The sequence below is a fragment of the Sardina pilchardus genome, chromosome 1 (genome assembly GCF_963854185.1).
Source record: "Sardina pilchardus chromosome 1, fSarPil1.1, whole genome shotgun sequence".
Taxonomy (NCBI): Eukaryota; Metazoa; Chordata; class Actinopteri; order Clupeiformes; family Clupeidae; genus Sardina; species Sardina pilchardus.
The window spans coordinates 22,411,311-22,428,912 of record NC_084994.1 but is presented as its reverse complement, the minus strand read 5'-3'; the positions used below and the strand labels follow the sequence as shown (position 1 = coordinate 22,428,912).

At 39.4% G+C, this 17,602-nt stretch overlaps 1 long non-coding RNA gene across 1 annotated transcript in view; it reads right to left on the bottom strand.

Annotated features, from left to right (window-relative positions):
* Nucleotides 1-16,570: 16,570 nt before the first annotated feature.
* The window catches only part of LOC134085347 (uncharacterized), a 3,833-nt gene continuing 2,801 nt past the window's right edge, over nt 16,571-17,602 (bottom strand). The window contains exon 3 of the long non-coding RNA XR_009939764.1: nt 16,571-16,737. This is a non-coding gene — a long non-coding RNA (uncharacterized LOC134085347). The remainder of the gene's footprint in view (nt 16,738-17,602) is intronic.

Here is a 17,602-nt window from a genome sequence, read left to right as displayed (position 1 = left end):
AGAACTTTTCTGTGTGTTCATAGCCTTGTGGGTAAGGGCAGCTGATGTTGACTGAGTCTCCTTGAAAGAGTTCAGTCATTCTGATAGTGTTCACACAACACCACTCTGTGCAGGTGGACAGAATTGTGTCAATGCCTTTTTGAAAACTAAACAATGTTATATTCAAACAGACTTTACATACTGATAAAACGGCATTGCTTTTGTGTTCTTAGAGCACCATTGTGATGCAGATTTCATAAAGAAGTGTCTGAAGGGATAATGAAGTGAAAGCACTAAACCTGCCTCTTAAAGTCAGCTGCACATGTGTGATCAAGGCCTCATATTCCCCCATGTCCACCCCACACCAGTAGGACCCAGCATCACTGGTGCTGAAGCTGGAGATGGACACAGTCAGGACTCCTTCTCTGTTGTCATGGAGAGAGAGCTTCTCATCACCAACCCTGGTTTGGTCCTCTGGAGTTGATAGACTATGATTACATCCTTGATGCTCATCCTCCTTACAGAAATACTTGGGTTTCTCTTTGAACTCAATTGGGAACTTGCAGCTGAGAGTCACTGTTTCAGGTGACAGTTTTAGGGCCTTCTTACAGCATTTATCTGATAGTCAAGCACAGGTGATGAATTTAATGGAACTGATGAATCAATAGAAACTTTTTCATATAACTTTTCACACAACACTCATATTCACATGCACACATTATATAGGGTGTCCCAGACATAGGGAATGGTATGATATTGTTTTTTGTACTTTTGTATTTGGATAACTAATAGATCCTTATACAGCTAACTAATTAAGTGGCTAAAGCTATTATGTTTGGAACATATTTGCTTTAGTAATGCTTGAAATCTTCACACTCACTTTGCACTATGTTCAAATCCACTTCTGTATATGTATCAAGAGAGAGCGTTTTCTTCACAGCACAGTAATATTTCCCAGTGTCCTCTGTGGTCAAGTCTCTGAATCTCACCATGAGGAATCCTCCAGTGGTGTTGTCATACAGAGAGAATCTCCCATCATTCACCCACTGATTTTTAAGATTAGTCTTAATCAGATTACTGCATATCAATAGTGTTCTGTCCTTACAGAAATACTTCTTATTCTCTCGATGATCATTGTGATATTTACACTTGATGACAACAGCTCCACTAGTGTAGCCTGTCACTCTCAACAACACACCACCTGTCAATCAACCAAAATAACATGATACTGTGAACTACAATTCAATCTGCATACAGTTATCACACATCATATCCTTATCTTTATTTTCTCAAAATGGCACAAGATTCTTAACATTATATGTGGACAGTATTATTTTGGCAAACTGAATTTTCACGTGACGTAACACACATTCACATAAATCATACATCTCATGAAAAAGGCCATTTGTAAAGCCGCATCTGAAGCATATACTGGTGTAACGCAAGCATGCCCGCGTGATAACCACTTCAGTCTGAGCAGAGGGACTATGAGAAATTAAACAACAGCATCTTACAGTAATATCACTCTGTAGCGACGCCACTTACCTGAACTCAGGTGGAGGAGGAGGAGGAGGAAGGTCAGCACCTTCATCATTTAGATGAAGAGGAGGGTTTTTTGTGTCCTTCTGTGTATATCAGTGATACAACATGAGAAGTCAAACTGTCAGCAGACGGCTAAAGAGACTGCCAGTTGGATGGTGGATGAGTGTGTCATTTTCTCACGTTATTTGGTCTTCTGTGGTTTGTCTACTTCCTGTGTGTGTGACCCATGGCAAATATACTGCCTGCACTGATCAACTGAAAGGGTGAAAAGAGAGGACCTTGTGTTTGTGTGTGTGTGTGTGTGTGTGTGTGTGTGTGTGTGTGTGTGTGTGTGTGTGTGTTTGTGTGTGTGTGTGTGTGTGCGTGTGTGTGTTCGTGTGTGTTTGAGAGAGAGAGAGAGAGAGAGAGATAGTCAGCTCTATGCTGATGTTTTCTCATGGTGTGACTGTTTACATTATGCAAAGGACATGTACTTTTTCCTTTTGCAAAACTTTGAAAATAAAAAAATATTCATGTCAAAATACAGTATATCATTTTGTCCCTCACAACAACTGAAAAAATGGCCTAAACGTTTTACTTCTTAGGATGAATTTGATGACTGGCCCTTTACAGTAAACGAGTATCAATAGAAGACATAAGTGACTAATAGACATAAACAAATGACGCAGTGATCACCAGTCAACATGACAGTAACTTCATGGCTGTTCATTTCTTGGGTGCATTGAACAGAATGAGATAGATCTGCAATTAAAGGAGTCATAGAACGCATTTTTTGACCATTACAAATTGATCTTTGAGCCTAAATAATGTCATATGTAAATTTGTGGGGCTGAAAACGCCCCAGGAGCACTGCTAGATCGCCTAATACAAGGTCATAAATAAGCCTTGCAATGAAACAGTTTGTTTTTCCCGCCCACTCAGCAAGTTCATGAATATTCAAATGAGATGCGCGCTGATTGGTCTATTGGCCGATATGTCCTGAAAGTTGATTGGCTCAATCCACCGGTCTGAAGCTAGAGCAAAGTGAAACTACATTTACTGCTGGTAAATAAAGCCAAAGTCTTTGATAAAGCTATCAACAATGGATTTAAATAAGGAATACAGCCGTACATGTATAAACCGAGTCAGAAGAAAGTTCTGACGAAGATGAAGTGCAGCAGATTCCCCAACAGAATGAATGTGTTAGATTGGTAAGTTTTATCAGTACATTTCTTAGTATAGTAACTCTCCAAAGTTAGCTGTAATAACGCTAGCATTACAACGTCTCTGCCATAGACCACATATCTAGATACTAGCATCGTAAGAGCAGTTTAACAAGAATTATTAATCGAAGGTATGCAAATGAGAGGGGCCGAGGGGTGTATCTAAAGGGGGATGGGCGCCTATTACGTGTTATCTGAGCTCTGTTCAGATTGGAGCATTTCAACACGGCTGTTTCTATTTCCCAATTTGCATACGAAAGCGGGCGGGGGACGCGGTAAAGTCTTTGGTGTTGTCCTTTGGACACTGCTCGCAGCCTAAATTCAACAGTAACAAGGTGAATGTGGTTTTGAATTCTAGGACTCCTTTAAACCCTATTCACGTCCACTTTATGTCTAAATAGATAGATAGATAGATAGATAGATAGACTGCACTAGCTGAAATGCTGGTGTTTGAGAATGTGAGACACCTAGTGTTCACTACACCACATGATATTACTGTTGGCTACCTATTGAAGACGTGCATCATTGACACACAGTCAATGTTGGGAGGCACGTAACACCCTCCACATGCAGAGATGATGACGCAATTCTCATTACGTGCCAAAGATACTAGCAGTTGGGCCATGGATGAGTCTGACATTTAGTCCTGTGTGATTTAGCTTCACACTCTGTGCAATAACCCAAGACTTACATAGTGTCCACACACTGATGAACCAATAAAGTGATAAGAAAATAATTGTGTGTGTGTGTGTGTGTGTGTGTGTGTGTGTCTTAAAGAGAGAGAGAGAGAGAGAGAGAGAGAGAGAGAGAGAGAGAGAGAGAGAGGGAGAGGATTAGCTTCGCGATATGCTGATGTTTTCTCACACAGTTGTGTGCTTTGGACACTTCATGTTCCCCTTCATGTACATAATAAGGAGAGAGAGATGCCGCACACTCCGATCTGAAGAAGGCCGTAGGCTGAAACGTTACCGCTCTTAATAAATAGTCTGTCTAAACTTGGAGTGTGCGGCATCTCTCTCTCCTTGTTACGTTTATCACAGTTGCCTGCACCTCATTTTTTGGTGTGCGTTTACACCTCTTTTTCATACCCCTTCATGTACATGTCAGGTCATTGCCCTTCAGAGAACATGTAGCCTCCTTGAACATCTATGGGGTGGTGTGCAAATATTTCAGAGGACATTTCTGCACATTATTAGTATCTTCATCCTTACGTAAGATGAACAGTGTAGCTCAGCAAGACAACATGAGAAGTCAAACTATCAGCACAACTAATTTTAGGTGTTGGATGAGTGTGTTGTTTTCTCACGTTCTTTGGTCTTGTGTGGTCTGGCTACTTCACGTGCACTTAACCAATGACACATATGCTGCCCTGACCACCAAAGGGTGAAGAGAAAACAAATTTGAGAGAGAGAAAAAGAGAGAAAAACAAATTGTTAATTTGCCTATTGTTAGTTTCCCTTTTCTCACCCAGTTTTACAAGGTGCTCAGTCATGTGCTTTGGATACTTCATGTCCACCTTGGACATGTCAGGGCTTTGCCCCACAGGGGACATGTTGGCGATTTTAGGCTCAAGCAACCCTACATCTAATCCCAGCACCCCTAAATAAATATGTAAATGTGTGTACCGATCAAGCCCAGGTGTGCTCAAGCTATATCTTATTTTTAATGAGCTTAGCTCTGTATTCAAGTGTTTAAACTATTTCATTATTATATTATGGCATTGGATTTAAATGGAATGCGTAGACCAATACAGTACTGTGCAAGTCTTAGACATGTTACATGTTTTACTTCAATAATGCCGTATGGACCATATTGTTTATTTATTGTTTATAACTCTTAATTACAATATAATATGACCAGAAAACACAGGGAATATGTACACAGTATTTAAATACACATAACATATAGTTTTTGTTCTGATAGCAGTCCAATTTCAGTCTCAAGCTGCTATTAGATTTGTTGTTTTAGCAGTGTTACAATGAGTCACCCAAAGAGAAATCTCTTGACGGAGCTTTCGTTCCCTATCAAGGCCACCGATTCAGCTGCTGACTTGACTGTTCATCTCTGGTGATCCTCTTCGTTGTATTCTCAGGTGGGAATAAAGTGTCAGCTTGCCTCCTCAGGGCTACTGGAATAGAGATCTTTGGGCATGCTTTTTCCACTTTAGGTGAGCAATGAACTTTTCCAGCTGTAGCTTTCCAATGAGATCTTCGATCGATCAATGTGTTGTCACCTCTTTCCCACTTCTGATACCAACATGCCAGAGCGAGAGCCAGTACCAGTACACAGGCACTTCAGATTCCCCCTTGTGAGATTGGTCATTTTACATTAACACTGCAAATACTTCACAACCAATTGAATTGATGCAGAGGATTAGAACCTGAAATGTGCCTTTTTACAGTAATATTCCCTCTATCCTCTGGTTGAATTCTAATAAAGACACCAATTCACCCTTAGATTTGTTTTAAATTGATAACCCTAATCTATGATACTGTACTATAATGTTGACTTACAAACAACGTTTATAGACTAATATAGACTAAATCTGCAAAGCATCAGTAGCAAATTTTATAGTATCTATTTATTATTTTTGAAGTTGAATGGACACAGGAATTACATTACTTATAAATGCTTTTTATGAGTACATGACAATAAACTTTGAACTTGAAGTTGAGGATATAATTTAAAAGAAAAATAAATGGGTGACCACAAAAGAACAGTGGCACAACTAGTGTGAACACAGAGACACATGACAATATGTGCATGCCATGGGCACTTATTTCCTGACAGTAAGCTATTGAACCAAAAAATACATTTAGCCCTGAAATCAAACCAATTAACATTAACTTCATGTCAAGTCAAGTCAACTTTATTTAAAAGCCATATTTCATTCAATGTGCTTTACATAAACACAAGCAAACAGGAATAGATAATAAAAGCACATAGGGGCAATGAACAAAATGAAAGAATAGTAACAATAAAACAAATATAAACAGACAAGTTTTGATGATACATAAAAGCATAAAATGGCAATAACTTCAAAATGTTTAAAAAGTTATATAATAACTAGATGCACCGCATAGCGGTACACAATATGACCGCCGCTCAGTTCTGCACATTCTCTCCAAAACGAATTACGCTTGTCAACTTTCCTGTATCTCCGACTTGTGCAATATACTGTATGTATATATCTCCTGCTCTTGCAGCTCATGTGTATATGAGTGTGTGCATGTGTGAGTTTGCTTGTATAAAGATGTGTGTGTGTCTGTCTGTGTGTGTGAATGTGCATGTGTGCACATGTGTGTGTGTGTGTGTGTGTGGAATCCGTGGAAGTGTGTTTATCTGTGCGTGTGAATCTGTTGATGTGTGCGTGCAAACTTTTTAAACTGAGCCCCCTGCCGGCTCAACATAAAAATGGCAATCGGTTTTGCCAATAGCCTACTCACTATATTGGAATTTAACAGTTACGCCATTTTAACAGTAACGTCAGAACGTATAGAAGACATCACAACCTGCAAAAAGTAATTTCAGGGAGGTATCTAAAAATACTTTAACCTACTGAGATACTGAAATACAGATGAATAGCCTATGTTTGTTCAATAATGTCTAGTCAGTATACCAAATAAGAGAGGCCTATAGATAGAAACTGTGGTAATAAAATATGAAGATTTTGGTAGTTTGGGCTTTTCGTGTATCCTTCTACTGTAGCCATTTAGCCATCTACTATAGGCCTGAATTATATGCCAATGAAATTACACTTGTTAAACTCACCTCAATAAATATTTTGCAATCATTTAATCCACCATGGGCAATGCTAAAGTTACTGTTACAAACCAGCGGCAGAGTTGGCGGTCCAACGGCGGTAACCACCAGTGGCCCGCTGGAGTTTTGCTCATCAGTTCTCTGGCTGTCCACCGGCGGCTCAGAAGCGGCTCCAGATAAAGGGCCACCCTTTTGCCGCTTACTACCCACCAGCTTCTAATTGGCCTTATTTATGGCCATAATAATTAAAAATTATGCACTAAAATAGCAATAATACATTATAACACTTTCCATTTGCCCTCAATCAGAACAATTTACAATTATTTACAGGACTTACCAAAGTTACCAAATTTACTAAGGTGAAGACAGTGCCTGCTGATGAGAAACCTATAAATGTATTCTGTAATTTAATAATCCAATATAAAAACATTTATCCTCAGCAACTATCACACAGACTCACCACACATAGTATTAGGTTCAATACATTTTGTTTATTTATTTATTTTACTTGCTTTTGTTTATTTATTTTACATGCTCATTTTCATGCTTTATTTATTGTACATGCTTCAACAATTTATTAAAATTATTTTAATAATGATATAAATATGCAACACACTCTTCAGATGTAAGGAAAGTAAAGATGCAAAGAAGTTGTGACAGACATTCATGGCTTGTTTCTCCCTTGATATTGGTGCCAGATTAATGAAAATGCAGACCTTGCTGGGGTGTTACTGGCAGCGTTGTGAGCGAATTTGACAGAGGTGTAGGTCTGACTGGTAAACTCTGTTGAACAGATTAGAAATGAAAAGGCGTATTTAGTGAGATGATTACTGCTCATACAAAAAATTTGAGCTGAATTTACTACCTTTTCACTACCATCAACATGTTTTCTACTACAAAAGCAAAAGGTGAAGAGCAAAGATTCTAGAACAGAGCAAGATGGATCAGTTGCGTCAAAAGAATGAAGTACGGTACAGGACGCCATTTCGGTAAGCTCAGCAACATTTCTGACACAGTTCCAATCATATAAACCCACTTCAACAGCTGTTTTTGCCGTTGCCAGCTGTTTTTTGTTTTGTTTTGTTACTCGGTAATGATCTGGCCGTGTGAAAGGCACGATTTATTACTTTTCGGCTTACCAAAATGGCGCCCATGGAGCGTTAAAATGTACTTCAAAAAATCCAACGTATTCTCCGGCCAGTGATCCATCTTGCTCTGTTCTAGAATCTTTGGTGAAGAGTAATGTAATGCAATACCTTTCCAAAACACAATAACACATTTAAGAACAACAGGGATTTAACAATGGACAAAGCTACTGGCATTTGAACAGGGGTGTGTAGGCTGTCAATAGGCACTGTATTTACCGGCATGGCTGGAGTTGATGAAGCTTGCTGGGTGGTGGTGCTGGCAAAGGTGTCGTGGTCTGACTGGCAAACTCTGTTGAACAGATTGGATATGAAAAGACGTGTTTAGTGAGATGATTTACTGCAATGGTATGACACCTGGCACGCTAACTAGCGCCTAAAGTACAAACACTTCTAAAGGATATTTCCACTTAATTTTCAGACAAACCAAGCAAGGGACCACATGTACAGACTCTACAAATACTAACCATTATATCCATTTTTTATTTAAATGACTTGAAAGAGATCGTCAGGTATAAATGCACCATACAGTAGTGGCCAGTTCATTCATTCAGATGCCGTTGTATGCTAACTAGCGCCTAGAGTACAAACACTTCTAAAGGATATTTCTACTTAATTCTCAGACAAACCAGGCTAGGGACCACATGTACAGACTCTATAAATACTAACCATGATGTCAGTTTTTTATTCAAATAACTTGAAAGAGATCGTCAGGTATAACTGCACCATGCTAGTGGCCAGTTCATTCATTCACATGCTGTTACATGCTAACTGGCGCCTAGAGTACAAACACTACTAAAAGGATATTTCCACTTAATTTTCAGACAAACTAAGCTAGGGACCACATGTACAGACTCTATAAATACTAACCATGAGGTCCGTTTTTTATTTAAATTACTTGAAAGAGATCGTCAGGTATAAATGCACCATGCCAGTTCATTAATTCAGATGCTGTTACATGCTAACTAGCGCCTAAAGTAAACCCTTCTAAAGGATATTTCCACTTAATTTTCGGGCAAACCAAGCTAGGGACCACATGTACAGACTCTATAAATACATTTTGGAAACAGGTGTTGGCTAGAATTACGCTTTACATACAGTTTTTAAAATGAAAATAGTAGAGATATAGAGAAGAGATGTTTTACTTACCTAGTCCTAAGCCTGCTACTGGTGGTTTGAGTACTGACATTGGCCGGGTTTCCCAAAATTGTTAAGAAGCTCTTAAGTGCTAAGAACTTCTTAGGAGCGTTGTAAGAATGTTCTAAGAACGCTCCTAAGAAGTTCTTAGGACTTAAGAGCTTCTTAACGATTTTGGGAAACCCGGCCATTGTAGGCTATTCGCATCTGCTTGGATGAGTTTGCTTGATTACGTTTCTGAACGTAAAGACATTTACCAACTTCTTTATCAGTCTGACGGTTACACAGTTACGTGCAAGAACAACAAGTCACGTAAGAGATGAAATCGTTTAGCTTACTGCAACATGAGAAATCAAGTAGTGTGAAACTAGCGACAGTAAAGAAAATTCCAATATGGCCGCCATTCGGAACTGAGAAATCACAACTCCATCTTCTTCGTTTGTCTTCTTCTCTCTGATCTGATCTATCATTCACTGAGCAGCGCCAGCGCCACACACCAGTGGCAGCAGGCTGCAGTGTTTGAACGTTGTTGCATTAGTTCTGCTTTTGACGTTCTCATATAAAATCGTAATAAATACATAATTGTTTTATGGCAGAGACTATTTGCACCCGGGTGTAAATAATGAACATTACTATTTACACCCGGGTGCAAATAATCAACATTACTATTTACACCCGGGTGTAAATAGTGTAATAATCAACATTACTATTTACACCCGGGTGTAAATAGTGTAATAATCAACATTACTATTTACACCCGGGTGTAAATAGTGTAATAATCAACAATACTATTTACACCCGATGTCTAACATGTTCTCTGTCAATAGGCCTGTGTATTTACCAGCTCTACAGTAGGCTAGGCCTAATAGTTTTGAACAGTTTTTAGCTGTTTTGCCATGTCTGGGTTACTTGGAAGTGATTATACAAATATTAGGGTAATGAGTGGTCATGTGGTAGCTTCATCAAAGACAAGCTACTTTAAAGAGTTGTTTTCTGAGTTGTCTTCCAGGCAGCGCTGCCACTGTTGACTTAAAAACACTTAATCCTACTCCTAACCTTAACCCTAACCTTAACCTAACCTTAACCCTAACCTTAACCTTAACCCACGCCTAAGCGCCTTCCAGGCAGCGTTGGGGGCTCAAAGTCAAAACACAACCTTTCTAACAACTACTGAAGCCTACTTCTACTTAACTCTACTCATAACTGAAATAAAACCAGTAAATCTTTGACAGGTTCAAAAAGCACAAACTCTTATTTGCCGCGAGGTAACGTCATCTAAGAAAAAAGAAGTCATGGTGCGTACTTTGGCAGGCAAAAAAAAAATGTAATCTGAGGTTCGAACCCAGCACCTCGAGCATGGTAATTCAGGCACTTTACCGCTGTACTGCGCCCCGTCGAAGAAGAAGGGGAGAATACTAATTATTGACTCACTTGTTGGGGTTGCTAGGTAACGGTAAACAAAACAAAAAGATCGTGTTTCTTGATTGTGCTTGCAAACGGACGGCTTTACCCGTTCACTGAATAAAGTTTGTGGAAATTTAGCACCACTTTACCATCTCAAATATAGTTTTAATAATCCTAACTTGTTAGATTTAGGTAGGCCATCTCCTGCCAAGATGGTCCCGCTATGTTGGATAGCACGCATTTCCGGTTTGGGTGCAAATAAGAAAATGCCTCCATTCCACTATTTACACCCGGGTGCAAATAATCACTCCGTTGTTTTATTTGGTAAGCACAGGGTAGCCACGGGGGTGGCCAGTGACACAGCTACATGGGGCACGGGCCATTCTAGGCATAGGCGTAATTTGCGGGGGGGTTAGGGGGGTTATGACCCCCGCAAAAATCAGATCCAGCTAATATAACCCCCCCAATATCAAATAAAAAAAAAAAAAAAAAAAATATTATCAAATTATAAAATATTCTGAATGAATAACTTTCGTTTCTTTTCTTTATTCATTTCATTTTCCAGCAAGATAGTATCATTTTTTAAATATTCTGAAATGTCCCCCCCTGCCCACCGACTACTTGGTATTACCCAACCTGCGTTCTCTACCGAAAGTTTGTTTACCATTTCGCGCAGTCGCTGGGATGAATGGTTGGAGAAAGCTCTCAACTCAGGTGGGAAGATTAAAAAGACATTGAAAGGCAGCCAGACAGCATTTTTTCATTGTAGGTTGACACCAACCAAAAATAGGAAAAATCCTGACCAAATGGAGGTATACCCCTATTCTATTGCTAAGTTAGCTGTTAAATTAGCTGATGATTTGTTGACTGGAGTTGGCTGGCTAGCCCTATGAGCCCGACGGACGCAAAGTGCGTCAAACACACCCATTCTTCTCTGTTACATTGCTCCGGGATAATTAGTCACAGCGAGATGCCTATATTGCACGAAAGAGCAGAACCGGGGCTTTCCAACGAGACTAGACACTCTGTACGATCAAGTATGTAACTAAAATAAAATCATGAAGTTAAATCAAAGTATATCATATTTACAGTCTATATTGCTCTGCATTCACCCAGGCATCCAGTAGGCCTACTCTCGCTTGAATTACACGCGAACCCGCCATCGGAAAGATATGGCACGCATGTCAGATGAAAGAGGAGAGCTAGAGCTATCCACAGATACCAAATAGAACCTTCTAGGCCATAAAACAGACGAAGTGACAGCAAAATAATAACTTCATTTATCTCCACTTACCCCATGTTTTTGTGTGGCATAATAGCCTATGTTCATAATCCAACGTTATCATGTGTTTCAGTTTCTCTATGGCAAGTCACGTTCATAATACGGTTTTGAGATCCTAACAAACTCCTGTATGGTATCCAATTCAAGACTCATATTGCATCCAAATTTGTTTGACAAATAAACACTTTTTTGCCTTTACTTTGTTCATTGCAATACAGTAAAAAATATTATAGAGAATCATCATCTGTGCACGTCATGTGTGCTACCATGCAAACAAGTCAGGTCAGATCAGCAAATATGGAGCACAAAAAGTGTCAAAAAGTAATTTCTCATCACTAAATAAAAATTGCCATTTATTTCTGGAAGGCACACTCCACGTATTTCTGTAAATTGCTCAGCCCCAAAGTAGGCTATACCCAATATGGTTCTTATTGCAAGTCAGGCCTACACAACCATGCAAGTCATGTCGAGCTGTCAGCTTGCTGTGGTGAGATACATGTCAAAATGTAAGAATGTGTATAGTATGCTTTTTAAATTTGTATTATTTAAAAATCTAAATCAAATCAATGCAAGTATTAATACATGTGGTAGATCTGGGTAGCCTAGACTGTGCTGAAAAAACAACAACAATATGTAGCATGTGTGAATGGCACTTACAATGACCAGGATAAATGCTTCTAACTGAAAATGCCCTTAAAACAGCCTAGGGCTCATAGGGCTAGTGCAGGCGCGCACTTTATACACACAAGACGGTCCATGTGAGCACACTGAATTTAACTACTGTGTCATTATGGCACAAACAGTCAAGTGAACAGCTTAGCCTAGCCTAAATCATCATGATGTATTTCTAATAAAGGAACGGCAAATTAGCATGTTACCTTTTGCACAAGAAAATTATTAAACAAATAAATAAATTGATAAATATGGCGCAAGTTTAACCCCCCCAATGGTAGACCCAAATTACGCCCTTGATTCTAGGCTTCAGTGTAGAGCAGCCACGTTGAGGGACCATTCACTAAATGCACACATAAATACATTTATTATAGCCCCCCATGGATGAAATTCCACAAAACTTGGCATATTCCCAGAGGGTGTCAGGTTAATCATACACATGAAATTTGGTGCAGTTCATAGCATCTCATCTGAAGATAGGGGCAATTAAAGCAATATTACATTACATTTTCAATTTTTACCATGGGGGTGCAATTCACAAATGACTGGTTATAAGCTAAGTTGATCCGAGCTCTTGAGACCAACATACCATAAAAATTTTGTCATCCTCGGTGCCACGGTTCAGGTAGTTATGTAGGAAAAACTGCAATTTTTGGGCTTCGGGCGGGGCCAGCGCGGGGGGGGAGTGACCCCCGGGGACGAAACGAAATTTTTCCGTAAAAGTCTACTGGGGCTACATGCCCACCAAGTTTCATGTGCCCCGGTGTTATGGTGTCCCGGGAATCGTTGACCAAAAATTCAGAACCGATGACGGAAAAAAAAAAAAAAAAACTTTGACAACAACTATATGACCGCTTCGCTAGCTATGCTAGCGGCGGTCATAATTAAAGTAAAATACATAAAAAAGCAATAGCATGATTACACTACTCTAGATGAATTGATTGATTGATAGATAGATCCAACACTCCAACATCCAGTACCTACTTAACTTAACCTACACTGATAAGTTATCTTTATTTAATGAATATAGTATTTTGCCGCACCGCATGCGACCTTCCCTTCTCGGTTAGCCTACTTTGCCCAGAGCCAGGCCTTTAACTTACGTAAAGCAAACAGATATTTTGTAATGAAAGTGTATCGGACTACAGTGAGATGCTAAAGAATGTCTCCTTTGTCTCCCTGAAACATTTTATTTTTTATGTTTATTTACCACTGAGCTCACTGTGCCACCAGAAATGCCTTGAATGAACATAATGTTTACGTTTTTGAAATTCCCTACATTGCTTATGGTTGCCTGATGTTGGTGCTGAGTTACTAAGAAACTGATTCTCCTTACAGGGTGTTGGGGTTAAGTTTTTGGTACACTGCCTCTTGTTGTATGGTGTTGAGGTTGAGTTGTTGGTACACTGCATCGTGTTGCATGGTGTTAGGGTTAAGTTGTTGGTACACTGTGTCTTGTTGTATGTTAAGGTTGAATTGTTGGTACACTGCATCTTGTTGTATGGTGTTGGGGTTCAGAGCTTGGTAGACTGAGTCTGCCTGGTTGTTGGTGCGAGTCTGGTCATTTGAACTTGCTGGATCATTCTCATAATCTGATGCTGCCTAAAATCAAACGTTATTCAAGAAACGAAAGTGGCACAACAAACAAATAAATCACACTGATGCAGCTCGATGAGTTTCATAATCTGATGCCTAAAAACTAACTACTGAAAATTAGCTAACAAACACCAACAACCCCCCCCCCCCCCCCCCCAAAAAAAAAAACAACAACACATTATTCGACTTCAAAGAGTTCCAGCCCCCGAACAGACTTCAACTGCAGACGTGATTATCAAGCTACTGTTCTCAGTTACCTTGACAAATAATGGTAACAGTTTCAGAACAACCGCTGCAAAATATTAGTAGCCTATTATTACTAAAGATATAAAACAAAATGGAAAATAGAATAAATAAAGATATCTGGAACAAGAATATTTTCATATAGAACATTTAGCACAATGTCGGCCCAAATGTATGGACACCTTAAGGCTGGCTTACATTGCACGATTTTGGTCTGTTTTAACAGTCGGCGACTAAATTTCCAAAATCGGGCGGAAATCTTGGGAGTTGTACTGAAATCGCAGCGCGCTCCCGTCATCTAAATCGTTTAGTGTAAGGTGCCAATCTTAGCGGTTATAAGTCCGTCGGAGGCAGTCTTTTTCTAGTTTTGCCATTACGACAATATCAAACATGTTTGATATTATCGGAAGTCTTTTCAGTCGTGGCTCATGCAAATAGTGACGTGAACATTAAAAACCAATAGTAACCTTGCGCGAACATGAAACAGGAAGGGGCAAAATAGGCGACAGCTGTAGCCTTTATGATTATTTGTTATTTCATTTCTTATAATTTATTAGTCGGCTGTTCTACGTGACAGAACAACTCTATATCTGTTAGTGATGTCACACATCAAACAATGCTGCAGAAACGCGAAAAAATTACTTTGATATGAGTAGGCTATCATGTGATTTCCTGTGAATGATGACGTGTAGCCTATTGCACGATGGAAATAATTTGAAGGAATTTAGCAGCAGTCTTGTAAATAGTGACCCACAGTCTTTGCAAAATCCTAATCTGAGACTGGCCTGTGACTAGACTGTGACTAAAAACTCAATGAATTGTCTTTAGATGTGAGAGGGTCTGATACTGTAGTTTTTAAAAAATCTTTTCCAAATCTTTGCAAAGTCTGGCAATGTAAGGTAGGCTTTACCTGTGCAGCAATATCAGGGCCTGAGGAGAAAGTCAACAGTGTCGTTGTCAACATTAATGTTTGAATACCAGGGGGCATAATGACACACTTCTACACAGCGCCCTATATGCGCTACTTCTACACTGTAAACCCAAATAGTCAAACTAACTCTGGAGTTGCACACTCACTTCTATTGTTGAATTTAAGTGACACAACATGAATGGTTAATTTTGGCCCATAGTTGTCCACCCAGATCTACACTTAATTCCCAAAAGTGTTTTGTAACGCACTCTGGGCCAGATGTACTAAGACAGCGCTAATAGCGAGTTTTTGTATGCGCAGTGTGCTTTGCTATATTGCGTGGTATTTACTAAGCTGTCACTTCATTACGTTATTTGCATTCAGTGCCGCCCGTTCCCGCCCCCTGCATCACGCCAATTGCGCATGCAGAGCTGAACAACGAGCGCAGTTGAATATTGCAGCAATAAAAAGAATCAAAGTTTAGCGGTCATACACGATTCAAAGAGATGTCAAAGAGCAGCGACAGACAGAGTAAGCCTAGTACTTCAAATCCACTTTAAAAATACTTGAACTATTTACTGCACGTAGACTTGGGTATGACTTAATGCCTAGTCTAACAGATTGGGAAGTGTAGGCTATGTCCTGAAAGAGAAAATACGATTTTAAAGAGGCAAACAAAAGTTAAGGTTGCTTTTGACATAGTACAATGAAGAAAACGGATGCTCTGAATACTGATTCAGCTGTCTCCAAAAGTTGTTCTAATAGACGCATTTAACCGCAATCTGGATTACAGATTACTGGACAAAAGAACAGTGGCACAACTAGTGTGAACACAGACACATGACAATATGTGCATGCCATGGGCATTTATTTCCTGACAGTAGGCTATTGAACCAAAAAATACATTTAGCCCTGAAATCAAACTAATTAACATTAACTTCATGTCAAGTCAAGTCAACTTTATTTATATGCCATATTTCATTCAATTCATTTACATAAACACAAGCAAACAGGAATAGATAATAAAAGCATAGGGGCAATGAACAAAATGAAAGAATAGTAATAATAAAAAAAATATAAACAGGCAAGTTTTGATAATACATAAAAGCATAAAATGGCAATAACTTCAAAATGTTTAAAAAGTTATATAATAATTACAGTAAAATACATAAACAGCAATAGCATGATTACACTACTCTAGATGAATTGATTGATTGATAGATAGATCCAACACTCCAACATCCAGTACCTACTTTACTTAACCTACACTGATAAGTTATCTTATTTAATGAATATAGTATTTTGCCGCACCGCATGCGACCTTCCCTTCTCGGTTAGCTTACTTTGCCCAGAGCCAGGCCTGTAATTTACAGTAAAGCAAACAAATACTTTGTGATGAAAGTGTATCAGACTACAGTGAGATGCTAAAGAATGTCTCCTTTGAAACATTTGATTTTTTATGTTTATTTACCACTGAGCTCCCTGTGCCACTAGAAATGCCTTGAACGAACTGTTTACGTTGTTGAAATACCATACATTGCTTATGGTTGCCTGATGTTGGTGCTGAGTTACTGAAAAAGTTGATTCTCCTTACAGGGTGTTGGGGTTAAGTTTTTGGTACACTGTGTCTTGTTTCATGGTGTTGGGGTTAAGTTGTTGGTACACTGTGTCTTGTTTCATGGTGTTAGGGTTAAGTTGTTGGTACACTGTGTCTTGTTGTATGGTGTTAAGGTCAAGCTGTTGGTAAACTGCATCTTGTTGCATGGTGTTGGGGTTCAGAGATTGGTAGACTGAGTCTGCCTTGTTGTTGGTGCGAGTCTGGTCATTTAAACTTGCTGGATCATTCTCATAATCTGATGCTGCCTAAAATCAAACAAACAAAATATCTTCAACAAAAGCGCCACAACGAACAAATAAATCACATTGATGCAGCTCATAGACTGTATATAACTATATGTCTATATACTGTATACAGTCTATGATTCAGCTCAATGAATTTCATAATCTGATGCCTAAAACCAAACCACTGAAAAATCAAAATAAATCACACCAATCAATGTCAATAGTCCCACTGAACATTAGACGTCTGATGGACGCTCATCTTCCAGGCAGTTCTGCCCATCGACTTAAAGGCACCTAATCCTACCCCTAACCCTAATGTTAACCCATGCCTAGCGCCTTCTAGGCAGTGCTGCCCTGAAGACAACGTTGGGAGTTTAAAACACCAAGAAGCCTAATGGACATGCAGATCATGTCTTTATTGCGTCCAAGACCAATTCTGGACATCTGGACGACTGGACGAAGTCCTGCACAACATGCAAAATAGTTCCGCTATTTGGATGTCTAACAGTGACCCCATTTGAAGGTCAACAAGACTAGGTAACCTTTAGTGGATGTTATACAGAGGTCCTGTGGATGTCAATACTGGACATAGGGGGAAAAAAAGACGTTGTCTGGAGTATGGTGTTACAATCTGCACCTGCAATTGGACGTCCATAATACGTCTCTTTGCGCAGTGGAGTAAAGGCTGGCTTACATTGCACGATTTTGGTCTGTTTTAACAGTCGGCGACTAAATTTCCAAAATTGGGCGGAAATCTTGGGAGTTGTACTGAAATCGCAGCGCGCTCACGTCATCTAAATCGTTTAGTGTAAGGTGCCAATTTTAGCGGTTTTAAGTCCGTCGGAGGCAGTCTTTTTCTAGTTTTGCCGTTACGACAATATCAAAC